Raw genomic sequence first — 13,858 nt, 5'->3', positions numbered from 1 at the left:
AAGTCTAGAAGGACTTTCTCCCACTTGATCTGACTAGCTAAGCCTTATTCTTCTTTTCCCGTCTATTTCTTTAATTCTCAGCTCTAGTTTTACCTTCTCTGCCAAGTCCTTCTTGACCACCCACTGCCCACCACTCAAGTAAGTAAGGGTCTCCCAGTCGTCTCTCCTTGGCACCCTCTGTGTGCCTCTGGCCCGGTACTTACCCTGGCACTGGAATTTCTGGTTTATTCTGCTTTTCTGTTTCCCTCCACAGGCATGGTCTTTGTCTCCCGTGCCAGTACAGTGCCCGGTCCCCCAAAGGGGCTTGATTAACGTTTTCGTTACAAACCGAGGAAACTTCCAGCACAGAGGCTCAAAGAAACTTAGAGCAAGGAGTAGATGATAGTCTTCCCCATGCTTCTGGCCTCTGACAGCGAGGAAGAACCTCACTGCTCCCCTGTGACCTGTGAAGCAGCAGCAAAGATTCCAAACCTCCACACTTCCTTCCCTACTGTTTTCATTCACATTTAAAAAAAAAAGAAAAAAAAGGAACACCATGGATTTGCACCACAGCCTCAAAGTACAGTCACCGGGAGAGAGGATTACCTTGGGAACAGAAAGAACCACACATTTTCTCATGAATCAAACTCTTAAACAGAACTAAAATGTAAGGTGAAGTATGTTCCACTTACTCACATTTCCAACAGAGTGTTTTAGTAGCGAACAGAACTCTCTCCTCGTCAAGGAAGCACTCAAGAATTACGTTAAAATTCCAGTGGTTAATCTTTTCTTTGAAACTTTCAAATCTTTCTTACATGCCCTTAAAGAACCTAAGTATATAGTTTTAAAACATTCAGCAGTTGACTACAAGTAGCAAAGATGATGTTTCTAAAAGACTTCCTCCTTCTTGGTGCAAAAAATACCCTTGTGTGTCCTGTAGGTACTCATGTTCATAACTGCTTTAAATTCTGTGCTTCTCTTCTCCGTCAAGTGTGGTTTCTATTTATAGTCTAAACAGCATATTTTTAATTACATGTTCCATAACTGTCACTTAGTTCATAACACACTAATGGTATCAGCAAATTTGAAGTTAATGGTCCCCAAAAAAACAAAAACAAGAACAAATCCATACCTCTTAGGTTCACGAGTTCTAAGTTTTAAAATTCTCTTTGGCATAACGGTTTCTATTAGTAAAACCCAGACTGCACTAATTTATGAATAAATTCTGCCAGAAACATCCTATGAAACTCTGCTTCCAGGATTTGCAATCATTCTTTTCAGGCTTCATATTGACACCTCCTTGTCTCCAATCATGCTGTGAAAATAAATGGGGAACGACTCACAGCAGTGCTTGGAGATGCTCATCTGGGAAAGTGGGGGAGGCTCCTGAATGCTGATGTCACTGTCATTTCTGAAATTCCAGCCCTGGCCACTCTCCCATCTGGGCTACTTTTCTAATCAGGAATTCTCTCTCCCAGCCTTCCCTCACTACCCACTCACCTGACCCCTGGGGGAACTATGAGTCATTTCCTGTCCTTTCAACTTGTGGCTGAACTTCCTCTTCTGTAACTGCCTCAAACTGGGGGGGTTGAGATGAGAAGAACTGGAAGGCAGACAGAGGGCAGAGGAGTCCCTCTCCATCCATATTAAAGTGAGCTGCGGAGCACAGCCGACTCTGGATTTCTTAGAAGATAAATGGTTATCATTACAGTAATGTCCTGAATTGTGCATTTTTACTACTTGATTTACCTCTAGGGTCCTGATTCCATTCTCCACTTTTCTGCTGCTAATTTGCAACTTCAGGAAGGATGGAGGGTAAAAGAAATAAAAAGCAAATTCATCAATCTCACATTCATGAAAAGTCTGATGGTGCAAATCTGAGACCTACTCAAAAATAAGTTATTGGAAGGGCATCTGTTTCATTGAAACTAACCTCCCTATTTGTCATTAATATAAATTGGATGTAGTAAAAGTCTTAGCTTTCCAGTTCAGCTTTTTACTAAGAGGATATTTTTACTATGGTAAATTTTTTAAATTAAGAATTCAAAAATTACAGCAGAGATAAGCTAAGTATTTAACAAACATACGGGTGGAGGGTGACTCCCAGCCTCCCTTGGAGGTGGTGACGGAAGTCTGTGCAAAGGCACAGGGGTAGTGATTTACCTTGCCCTGTCCTCCACCCACCAGCGGAAGTGCCAGTGCCCAGGAGACCTTGGAAGCTTGATGCTTCATCAAGAGAGCCAAGGTTGGCCTGCACCAGGAGCAGAGTATCTTGTCCTCAAGGCAAACATACTTTTAGTTGGCTGAGACTGTAACACTTTGAGGATAGGAACTGCAACCTTCAGATCAGATCAGATCAGTCGCTCAGTCGTGTCTGACTCTTGGCAACCCCATGAATCGCAGCACGCCAGGCCTCCCTGTCCATCACCAACTCCCGGAGTTCACTCAGACTCACGTCCATCGAGTCAGTGATGCCATCCAGCCATCTCATCCTCTGTTGTCCCCTTTTCCTCCTGCCCCCAATCCCTCCCAGCATCAGAGTCTTTTCCAATGAGTCAACTCTTCACATGAGGTGGCCAAAGTACTGGAGTTTCAGCTTTAGCATCATTCCTTCCAAAGAAATCCCAGGGCTGATCTCCTTCAGAATGGACTGGTTGGATCTCCTTGCAGTCCAAGGGACTCTCAAGAGTCTTCTCCAACACCACAGTTCAAAAGCATCAATTCTTCGGCGCTCAGCCTTCTTCACAGTCCAGCTCTCACATCCATACATGACCACAGGAAAAACCATAGCCTTGACTAGACAAACCTTTGTTGGCAAAGTAATGTCTCTGCTTTTGAATATGCTATCTAGGTTGGTCATAACTTTCCTTCCAAGGAGTAAGCGTCTTTTAATTTCCTGGCTGCAGTCACCATCTGCAGTGATTTTGGAGCCCAGAAAGATAAAGTCAGACACTGTTTCCACTGTTTCCCCATCTATTTCCCATGAAGTGACTGCAACCTTATCTGACACCAAATCCCCCCTTGTGCCTGGAAAAGAGCAGGTATCTGGCCAGTGTTCATTGAATGCAACGATGAAAGTTGGATGAGTCATAAGAGTATACACATGAAAAATCAAAATGCACAACAGAAGTTAATTCTGAGAAAGTTAATTCTGAGAAAAATTTCTGGCATGCTTTGCTCCTACGTGCACATAATCAACATAATCAACTCTAAATATCACTAGGAAACTCTTTTGTCTTTTATGTCCATTTTTGCTTTCATGGAAAGCACCCAACTTTCAATACGCACCACACACTAAGATAGATTGTGAAATAATTTCTTGTGAAAAGGATTCAGTTCAGTCCCTTCTCCTTGACGTACCCACCTCCCGCCACCCCTGAAAATAAACCCAATCTCCGTTGACTGAACAGATTTATTTCACTGCTCATCAGCTTTATAGAGTACGAGGCATTTAAAAAGCAATTTGGTGTTATCAAGACTTTAATGAGAGGATGCTGACTGTGGGAAGGTTTCCTGGCCTCATGTTCTCACCATGAAGAAACTTCTTGCCCCCATCAGACTAGTCCGTGAGAATGACGGGAGGTTAAGATACTTTTGCCTTAATAACAATAACAAAACCTACAGATCCCTTGCTGCTGCTGCTGCTAAGTCACTTCAGTCGTGTCCAACTGTGTGCGACCCCATAGACGGCAACCCACTAGGCTCCTCTGTCCCTGGGATTCTCCAGGCAAGAACGCTGGAGTGGGTTGCCATTTCCTTCTCCAATGCATGAAAGTGAAGAGTGAAAGTGAATTCGCTCAGTCGTGTCCAACTCTTAGCGACCCCATGGTCTGCAGCCCACCAAGCTCCTCCGTCCATGGGATTTTCCAGGCAAGAGTACTGGAGTGGGGTGCCATTGCCTTCTCCTACAGATCCCTTACATATTTGTAATTATTTTCAGGCTCAACCTGATTTCTAGGTTTAAGACTGTGAAGTGACCTTTGGTGTTTCCTTTTCAAACTAACTGTGACTGGATCCAGGGACAGATGTGTAGGGCCTATCAAGGAGGTACCAACGACTCCACATCTTGTATTTATATTTCTTTTTTTGTCATTCAAAGGGGCTTCTTCTCTGGTGGCTCAGACAGTAAAGAATCTGCTTGCAATGCAGGGGACCTGTGTTCGATCCCTGGGTCAGGAAGATCCCCTGGAGAAGGGAATGGCCGACCCACTCCAGTATTCTTGCCTGGAGAATTCCATGGACAGAGGAGCCTGGTGGGCTACAGTCCATGGGATCCCAAAGAGTCGGACACGACTGAGTGACTAACACGTTTACATTTTTTATCATTCAAAAATGTTTCATTTCCTTCCTTTTTATTGTTTAGGAATTAACATCAGGAATAACATTCCTAAGGAAGAGATACATATTGAGATTTTAAAAATTCCTTAGTATATTCACAAGAGGTGAAAGCAGGCACATTTACAATTTGGTTGGAATCTCCAAAGTGGCTTTTATCATCTAACACTAGTATTTAATGACTAGATATAACTCATTTTTTTTCTCTTTTTTTGGCCACAAGGCTTTTTGGATCTTAGTTCCCCAACTGGGGCTCAAACTCATACACCTTACAGTGAAAGCACAGAGCCTTAACCACTGGACTGCGAGGGAGTTCTCTGGATATAACTGATCTTTAGTTATAAAAAAAATGAGGCAAGGGGCAGAGGGAGGAATGAGAAAGGAGGGAACTACAGCAATAAGCTATCCTCTGGCTGGCACCTAGATGGCGAGTCCAGCCCTAGTATTTCAGCACCCTGGTATTTTATGACCTGGCTGCTGTGTACAAGCCTCCTTCTAACAAAGAAAGGCCCTGTTGTCTTTCCTATGTATTGGTGCCATTATTATGGATAGTATGTAGTTCATAGCTATTTCTCAAGTCATAAATTTTGACTCTGTTCTCAACTTTATCTTTCTAAGCACAATTTTTTTTTGCTTGGCTCAGTTCTTCTCCCATCTACAGAACGGCTTTCTGTGTCCTTTGCTCCCTGTCTGCCCTGTCCTAGGTAGTATTCTGGATTTCATCGACTAAAATGACCACCTTAAGCTTCACCTCTCTTTCAACTTCCACCCACTCTAAATCACTTTAAATACTACTGCGAAAATGACGATTCCAAATCTAACTCTAGATTTATGTTATTTTGAAATTTAGCTGCCCAACTCCCTCCAGGATAAAACAAGCTTCTCACTGTACTAGGTACCCTGTGATCACCCAGTAAGTTCACATTAATCCATGAGTAAATATTTGGCTAAAGTTCTTTGTGGCTAATGAATGCCCTGTTTGGCCTTCATTTTGCCTTGAGCTTGTTTTATTTAACAAATATTTTAAAGATTTACTGAGATAGGCATGAAAACAAAACCCCAAGTGTTTTTAAGCCTGCAGCTTTTAGGATCAACATCATGATAGACCAAAAATAGAGGATGCAGTTGTAATATTGCACTCATTTTTCAATGTGCCCAACATAAACAACATACTGTTTTAGAAAAAAAATCCAAGCATTCAAAACAAACATGCAAAAAACTGTGTTACTTCAATGCATTATTATACTCAAAAAGACTTTGGAATTTTGTAAACAATTTACAAGGTATGTTTAATAACTTATGACTTAAATAGTTACTAAAATGAAGCCATGTTTTTTTTCTTAAACTATATACATGATTTTCAACTTTTTAAGTGTATTTTTCTTTAGGAAGCTTTAATGATTGGCCCACCGCTGATTAATAGATAGTATTAGATGGTAAGCTAAGTAATTTTGAAGGCCTTGAATTTGATTTTTAAAAACTATTTGCTTAGTCATAGTCCATCCTGTTGTGTACCAGGAGGTTTATAAAAATTTCCTTTTAAATTTTTTTGGGAAAAAAATGTATATATTCAGGAAATTAGAAAAAAGGAGAGAGAGATAGCCTGTAGGAATCAAAGATGTTTATGGAATAAGTTTTTGCTCCGAAAGAGAGTCAAGAGATGCCAAATAAAATAATCAACTGACCAGCTAGTTGTGTGACCTTGGGCACAACACGGTGACCTCCCTGATCCAATCTTCTCACCAATAAAATGAGGTCCCTTTTAGGGCTCTAAAATGCTATGATTTGTAAGATGAAACGTTATGCTGAGAGTATCTGAAATCAATATCTCCTTGGTACAGGGTCACAGGACTCCAGAGAAGATAAAGCATACGTACGTTCAGGAGACACGACCCCAGACTCTACCCACACCCCTGCTACCTGAATCCAAGAAAACCAATATAGGAAAGTTGTAGGAAAGTTAGGGTTGGTCTAACACTTTGTTGCTAGGAAACCATTGTTGATGAGCTCTAATCCAAACGTCTGTGTGATTTCATACTGTGGTCTCTGACACAGCAAGCAAAGCATCCCGAGAAACCGTGGCCTCTGAGGCTGCATCTTTGTCCTAGACGTTAACCCCAACTGGTTCCTTTTCTTCAATTTTATCCTTAAATGTACCGTTTTTGATCTCTCTCTGTCTTGTCATTCAATTCTAATAGAGACAAGAAGACAGGATTCTGACTGGAGGGAGATGAATAAAAGTGCATTTTTAAAGGCAGTCAATTATTATAAGATAGTTATTAAAATGTCTGGGTAAATGACCTCACACTGCACTCAGCCTGCAAATCCGCCAGGCAATCTGGCCCTGGGTGTGTGCGGCCCTGAACTGCTGTCTCTGAAATGGAGTTATAGGAACATGTGGACTGGAGTCTCCAACTTCTCAGCCAGTCCCACCACACCTGACACCATATCAGGCACACAGTGCTATAGTAAAACATGCTTGGGCAACTTACTAAATAGTTATTATTAGAAAGGCCAAAAAAGAAAAAAAAATTCTAGAGCCTATGAAGGCTTTTAGGCATTTTGTAGTTTGACTGGAGATAAACATTTGCCATATTTGGAGTGTTTACTAAACAGAGAATAAGCTACTTACAGGCTAACACAGTATATTGGTAACTTTGCTTCCATTATTCATTAATCTGTTCATCATAATCGTCCTTACTTGTTATTGGAATTTGCATTCTTTGAAATAAATATTGTCACTAGAATATTACAGTGTTCAAAATGCATATTCATGAATGTTCTCCCTGATACAAATTATTCGAGTAAGGTTTATAGGGTCCACAGCCTCCATTCGATTCTGGTCTTAATTCTCTCTTATGATGCTCGAATATTGTGTTAGAAGGTATCTGCATGATTATTGTTGATACTATGTGCCAGGCATTGATGCTAAATGCTTTATGCTCTGAACACAATGGTTTACTTCATCCTCACAACAACCTCTACAGTGGTATTGTCATCCCTGTCTCACACAGGACGGAACTAATGCTCAGAGAGATTAAATAACGTGTTCAGGCCACACAGTGGAAGCACTATGAGGCAAACCACAGGTTCTGCTCCAGTTTTAGTCCTCAGGCATAACTAAATGGGAATAAGTGATACCAACAGAAAAGCTCTTCCAAATCTTTTTGAAAAAAGGTAGGGTTTAAATTATAAATGAAAAAAAGCAACCAAATGAAAGAAAACATTCACTCACATAATTTCTCCATTTATTTATTCATACCTTAATAGCCATTAAATGCATATGTCATCACTGCAACAGAGAAGCTGAGGTGCAAAAAGAGAGGTGATGGTACTTAAACTGATGAAAGTGAGGATTGTCAGTGATAAGGAGGAGGAGAAAAGCTGATGCATCAGGAAATATTTTCCTCAAGGTTTTGACTTTCTTCGGAAGGTTCTAGGTGGAGACATTAGGGTTCCAGGCAGGCTGAAGTCTCCAGGAGCTTAGGAAAAGGTGAGGAGCAGAAACAATGAGGGCATCATACTGACAGCATTTTTACAGGCCATACACCCAGAGGAAGCACAGAAGCAGGTTTTTCGGGTGTGACCTTGCACCGTCCTGAGACTCTGAGGCCGACATCGCCATCACCACTTTGGGGACCAGCAGCAGCAAAGCGTGCACGCAGATGGGGACAGGGCCGGGATTCAAACCCTCACAGCCTGAAGCCTGAAGCACTCTTCAGGGAGCCTCAATGCTCCAAGTGGCCCTGCTGCGGTGTTCTAGCCAGGCAAGCGGCAAACAAGGAGACGAAGAGAAGACCCTAACTTGAGGGGGCAGAACAGAGAAAGTACACAGAGCTGTAAAATAAATGAGGAGGTTTATCTGACAATCTGTACTATTAATTAAATTTAGCTATCTACCAGCCAAGTACTCTGAGGCTCCATGGTGATTATCAAGCCAGTCAGAATTCCTTATAGCACTGCTAACTAAGTGTGAGAGGGATTATGCTCTTTTCCCCCCCTTTCAGGGCTGACGCAAAAAGAAATTTCTTTAAAGTTGAGGTTTTCATGTTGTTTTTTTCAGTTAGTTACTAGTCCAGAATTATCCCAGAGGTCTCAGGGATTGTTAGAGCTTCTTTTCACTCATATAGGGAAAAAGAAAGAAAGAATTCTTCCTAGGTAGAAGCAAGAGCACAGAAATACTTTTTTCCTGTCCCTTCTTGCCTCAGTCTGGACTTATAGTCAATAGACTTAACTCAGTAGAAAAGCCACAGGAATGGGGCAATGAACACAGCCCATACCTAATAACCTGATAAATAAAAAAATAAAAATCAGATGACTTGTGAACCATAAATATACTTCACTTTTTAAAAACAGATTGCTCAAAAACAATGCTATTACCTTAAAATCATGTGCTAAATGAACTTTTGTAAATAAATCTTAAATATGGAGGGCTAGTTAGTATTTCATTTTGGGAATATTCTGCTATGAAATCCAGTTTACGAAGGAGATTAACTTTTTTCACTTTAAAAAAGTGTTTTGACTGAATCTTAACACACAAGAACCACTCCCCTCTCCGATATATGTATCTTGTAAATGTAGATTCTTTTATGGGAAGAGTACATAAAATAGGTTAACAAGCATTAATTTTTAGGTTCGAAGGCGCTTAAACATCATGTTAAGGATTCAGAATGCTACTGCTTTATTATAAATTATAATTTGTATGTTTGCTAGTACAAAACTTTTCAAACTTATAATGGTTTGTTGGTTTGGGGCAGAATATAGGACAAATTTAAAATAGTTAAGAATTAAGATGAAAAGAAAAATGGTTCTCAATTCCCAGATACAGGCTTCTTCAGAAAAAGTGAAAATGAACTTTTTTAAAAATGAGAAATGAATTATAAACTGCTCTTTTTTTTTTTTTTTAAAGGATATTATGTATACTGTTAGTCATTAAAAAATGACTGTAGAGACTGAGTCACGTTTTTCTGGTGACACAGCCCCCTCTTGTAAAAACATATACACATACCAATATGCTATGTGAGCTGCAATCTTGCAGTGACTTCAAGGAAAAACTTGTTTTTATAAAAGAACTCATATGTTCCCATGCTTCTTCATTTCTTGTGCAAGAACTTTTCTGAGATTTGAGTAAATTGTGTTTTATTTATTTTCCTTTGTTCTTCCCTTCTTACTGGAAGAGAACATTATCTGGAGATAATCATGTTCAAGGAGAATAAATCATGACTGAGGAGATGATTTAAGTCAATGAACAATAATTAAAGCGTCTAATGCGGCCACTACTTTGGATATGGCAACTTAATTTTACTGGGACAACACATTTTATTCTAAGGCATTATATGAACTCACAGCAAAGGGATGTTATTTCAGTAGCCTCCAATTTCATCTTTGCAGATTTAGTCTGTCTCTAACCCAGCTGACTGAACTTGAAGTTGTGTAGTGGTGGAAACATAGAGTGAAAATCCTTGGCCTGTTTCATCAGAGTCCCTGGAGTTTTTGTTTTTCTCTCTGCTTACTACCCGGTAACTCGCCAAATCATTATTCCTATTCACTGAACTATCAGCAAGCCTGTCTGGTGTTCCAGCCACCTGGAGCTGACAAATATTTTCCTACTATGAAGGACGCCATAGCAACCAGGCTTGTGGCATGGATACAAACCAGGCACAATGCTGCTACAATTCAAGGTGAGAAACAGACATATAGCACCCATATCAGTATTATCCCAAAGAATGTCTTGAGAACTCCAAATTCTTTTATTTTCTGGGACTAAGTGTTCTAGACACAAGATGGCAAATTACCTTAGCCCTAAGAGAAGGAAGGAAGTAATTAAGATAGCAAAAATCTTATGTTTCAACTGTCCATTTCTTACAGCCAACGCCACCTTGGACACATTAATGAACCTCTCTGAACCTCGGTTTTTTCATCTGTAAAATGGAGATAGCAATCTTGCCTCAAAGGATGGCTGTGAGGATGAAATGAGCTTGTATCTGTACTGTGGTTGGCAGATGAGAACCATATAATAACCAACAGCTTGTGTCACTAGGTTAAGGAGAGGGGCAATGACTCTTTATAGGGCATGAGGGAAATGGTCTCCAAAATAGGATGCAGATGAATATATTAGAAATTTCCATTTGTGTCTATTTTAAATATTTAAGTATTTTTTGATATTTTAAGAAAATGTTATGCCAGGATTCAATATCAGGATTTGATACAAGGCGTTAGGCTCCCCAGGTGGTGCAGCTGTAAAGAATCCGCCTGCCAACAGGACATGCAGGATCCATCTCTGGGTTGGGAAGATCCCCTGGAGGAGGAAATGGCCATCCACTCCACTATTCTTGCCTGGAAAATTCCATGGACAGAGGAGCCTGGCGGGTTATAGTCCCTGGGGTCGCAAAGAGTTGGACCTGACTGAGCGACTGAGCACACAGAGCACACACACCGCACCCCTCCCCCCCTTAAGCTGCAGGTCTGCTAGTGTATTCTGAGGGAGGGCGAGAGTCAGAGTACAGAAGCGGGGCACTGGTCCTCATATGTCCATGCACATTTCCAGTACTGCCAAGCGTCACGATGTATGGCAGCATACATGTACCTGATTGAGAAAATACGTGGAATACATTGCTTGGTGGTGGTCGTTTAGTTGCTAAGTTGAGTCCGACTCTTGCGACCCCATGGACTGTAGCCTGCCAGGCTCCTCTGTCCATGAGATTTTCCAGGCAAGAATATTGGAGTGGGTTGCCATTTCCTTCTCCAAGGCATCGTCCTGACCCAGGAATCAAACCCGGGTCTCCTGCATTGCAGGCAGATTCTTTCCCAACTGAACTACAAGGGAAGCCCAATACATTGCTTACTTTTAATCAAACTAACCTGCATAGAATGGAGAAGTCACTTAAAAAGATTCTTGCAGAGAAAGTATGGAGAGAAGATGATATTAATTACTAGCATAAGTAGTCAACCAGAAAGTGACAAAGTTGAAATTTCCCTCCCTCCAGTACTGGGACTACAGCAGATCACATCTACAAGGTAAGAACGATGAAAATATGTTCAGACCTGACAAGAAGTCAACTGGAATAATTAAAATTCTCTAGAAGATTGTTCGAAATGAAGATGTATGCAACTGTTGATGATCTTTGGCCTTTATGACTTGAGATAATTAATAACAGTGGAACATGTATTTTTTATAAAAAATGCAGGGAGCTCCCTGGCAGTCCAGTGGTTAGGACTCTGTGCTTTCACTGCTATGGCCTTGAGTTCAATCCCTGGTCAGCGAACTAAGATTCCACAAGCTGAGTGGTACACCCCAAAACAAAAACAAACAAAAAACACCCCCAAAACAGAAATTACAGATAGCTATACAGAGAATACCACTCAAAATCTTGTTATTTACAGGCGTGTACATTCGAGAGTGTGAAGCCACTATGCTTGGAAACATGGGGTAAAGATCTGGCATATTGGAGGGCCGTTTCTGATCACATGCTTCCCAACATTTTCTTCTCAACCTGGCCTACGCTGCATTTTTACCACACACTGGGGTAAACGACCAGGCTGCTGGAGCCAGATGGAGTCTTTGGCTACCCCAGACCCTGCTCAGCCAGCCCAAAGGCTGAGGGGATTAGTATCTTCAGCATCCCTAGATCCATTTAGAGCATACCCACATCCATGAGATGCACCTCAGAGCATGCTGATTGGAAACTCAGTTTTACAGACAGGTTTAAGCAGGGCTTCCCAAGTGGCACAGCTGGTAATGAATCTGCCTGCTGAGGCAGGAGTCACAAGAGATGCAGGTTGGATCCCTGGGTCAGGAAAATCTCCTGGAGGAGGAAATGGCAATCCACTCCAGTGTTCTTGCCTGGAGAGTTCCATGGACAGAGGAGCCTGGAGGGTTAAAGTCTATGGGGTTGCAAAGAATCAGACATGGCTGAGTGCACACACACACACACACACACAAAATTGTTGAAAATTACAACTATTTGGTTCTAACTGAACCAACTCTATACAAGAGGGAAGAGAATATTTTTTGTTTTTGTTTTAATATGGACCTCTTAAGGATCAGCCCAGTAAAAGTTGTCTGTATTGTGAGTGGGCTTATTGTGAGAAGTTAAATATTACGTTATCTCATTCTCTCCAATCTAATGGTGGTTTAGTAGCTAAGTCATGTCTGACTCTTGAGACCCCATGGACTGTAGCCTGCCAGGCTCCTCTGTATGGGATTTCCCAGGCAAGAATACTGGAGTGGGTTGCTTTTGCCTTCTCCAGGGGATCTTCCTGACCCAGAGATTGAACCTGGGTCTCCTGTATTGCAGGCAGATTCTTTACCAACTGACCTACCAGGGAAGCCCCCTCCACTCTAATAAAGGAATATATTCTGTATGTTTAGAAATGTTCTGTCCTCTCTGTCAGTAAGCACACTCCTCTTTTGTATGTTCAGCATTCAGTACAGCGCTAATCACACAGTAAGTGCTAATATGTGTTTGCTGAACAGATAAACAACCAACAGGTAAGCTAAAAACACTGTTCATCAGTCCTTATATTCACATGCTATAGAGTTCTTTTCCTATCCCTCTCAGCAGCTAGATCAAACTTTGCAACTGATTACCAGTTCCCAGCCCTCATCCCATGCTATTTACTCACTCATGGCTGATTTCACTTCTTCCTTTGATGAGGTCATCCCAACCACCCTACAAAACTGTCTTAACACCAAATACTTGGACCTGAGTCATTTGGTGTAAACCCACGCTCCCCCTCTCCCAAGCCCTCTTTGACCTTTTCCTTATTAGCCAAACCCACCAGTCACAGAGGGATGCTTTTGTTGAAATATCTCCCCCTTTTCCTCCTCCTTCTTCTGTCCAGGACTGGCTCAACTAGACAGTCATCTGAGCACCCCAGACTCACCTGCACCAGAGCCTTGGCCTTTTCTGTTTCCTCATTTGACATGCTCTTGCCTCAGAATCCACATATACTCTCTTCCATTCTCCTTCCTTTGCATCTTCATTTGAGTCCCTTCTTCAAAGAGACTTTCCCTAGACACCTTTTCAGAAAACTTAATCCCTCTTGCTCACATTCATACCATCTTGCCCTATTGTACTCATTTTCCTTATTAATTGCCACTAAGATAAACATTAACGTTGTTCCCTGTATGTCTTCTCCATTAGAACATAAGCTCCATGAGGGCAGGAAATGTTCTGCTATTTTGCTCACTGATATGTCTCCATAGCCTAAAATAGGGCCTGATGCACAACAGGTCCCTAATTAATATTAGTTGATGGAATGGAGGGATATGGGCTGTGGATGGACCCATACATGGTATCATTGCTTCCTCTCCAATCTACCCTTTTACCAGAACATTCCTCCCAAATTACAAGTTAAAAATCACCTGGTAAAGAATCTGCCTGCAATGCAGGAAACCCGAGTTTGATTCTTGGGTCAGGAAGATCCCCTGGAGAAGAACATGGCATCCCACTCCACTGTTCTTGTCTGGAAAATTCCATGGATAGAGGAACCTGGCAGGCTACAGTCCATGGAGTCACAAAGACTTAGACATGACTGAGCA

The 13,858-nt window shown here is 41.5% G+C and overlaps 1 protein-coding gene across 9 annotated transcripts in view; it reads right to left on the bottom strand.

Moving 5' to 3' along the window:
* STARD13 (StAR related lipid transfer domain containing 13) overlaps positions 1–13,858 on the bottom strand; it is a 492,565-nt gene that overhangs the window by 76,660 nt on the left and 402,047 nt on the right. Inside the window, exon 1 of one of the 9 annotated variants that reach the window (XM_061434805.1) lies at positions 676–1,085. The exons of the other annotated variants lie outside the window; for them this stretch is intronic. The gene's annotated coding sequence lies outside the window, so the exon portion shown is untranslated. Of the gene's footprint in view, positions 1–675; positions 1,086–13,858 lie in introns of those variants that run through there. 9 annotated transcript variants of the gene reach the window in all.

This window comes from Bos javanicus, chromosome 12, assembly GCF_032452875.1.
Source record: "Bos javanicus breed banteng chromosome 12, ARS-OSU_banteng_1.0, whole genome shotgun sequence".
Classification (NCBI taxonomy): domain Eukaryota; kingdom Metazoa; phylum Chordata; class Mammalia; order Artiodactyla; family Bovidae; genus Bos; species Bos javanicus.
The sequence above is the reverse complement of the archived record's forward strand: the minus strand, read 5'-3'. Positions and strand labels throughout refer to the sequence as shown.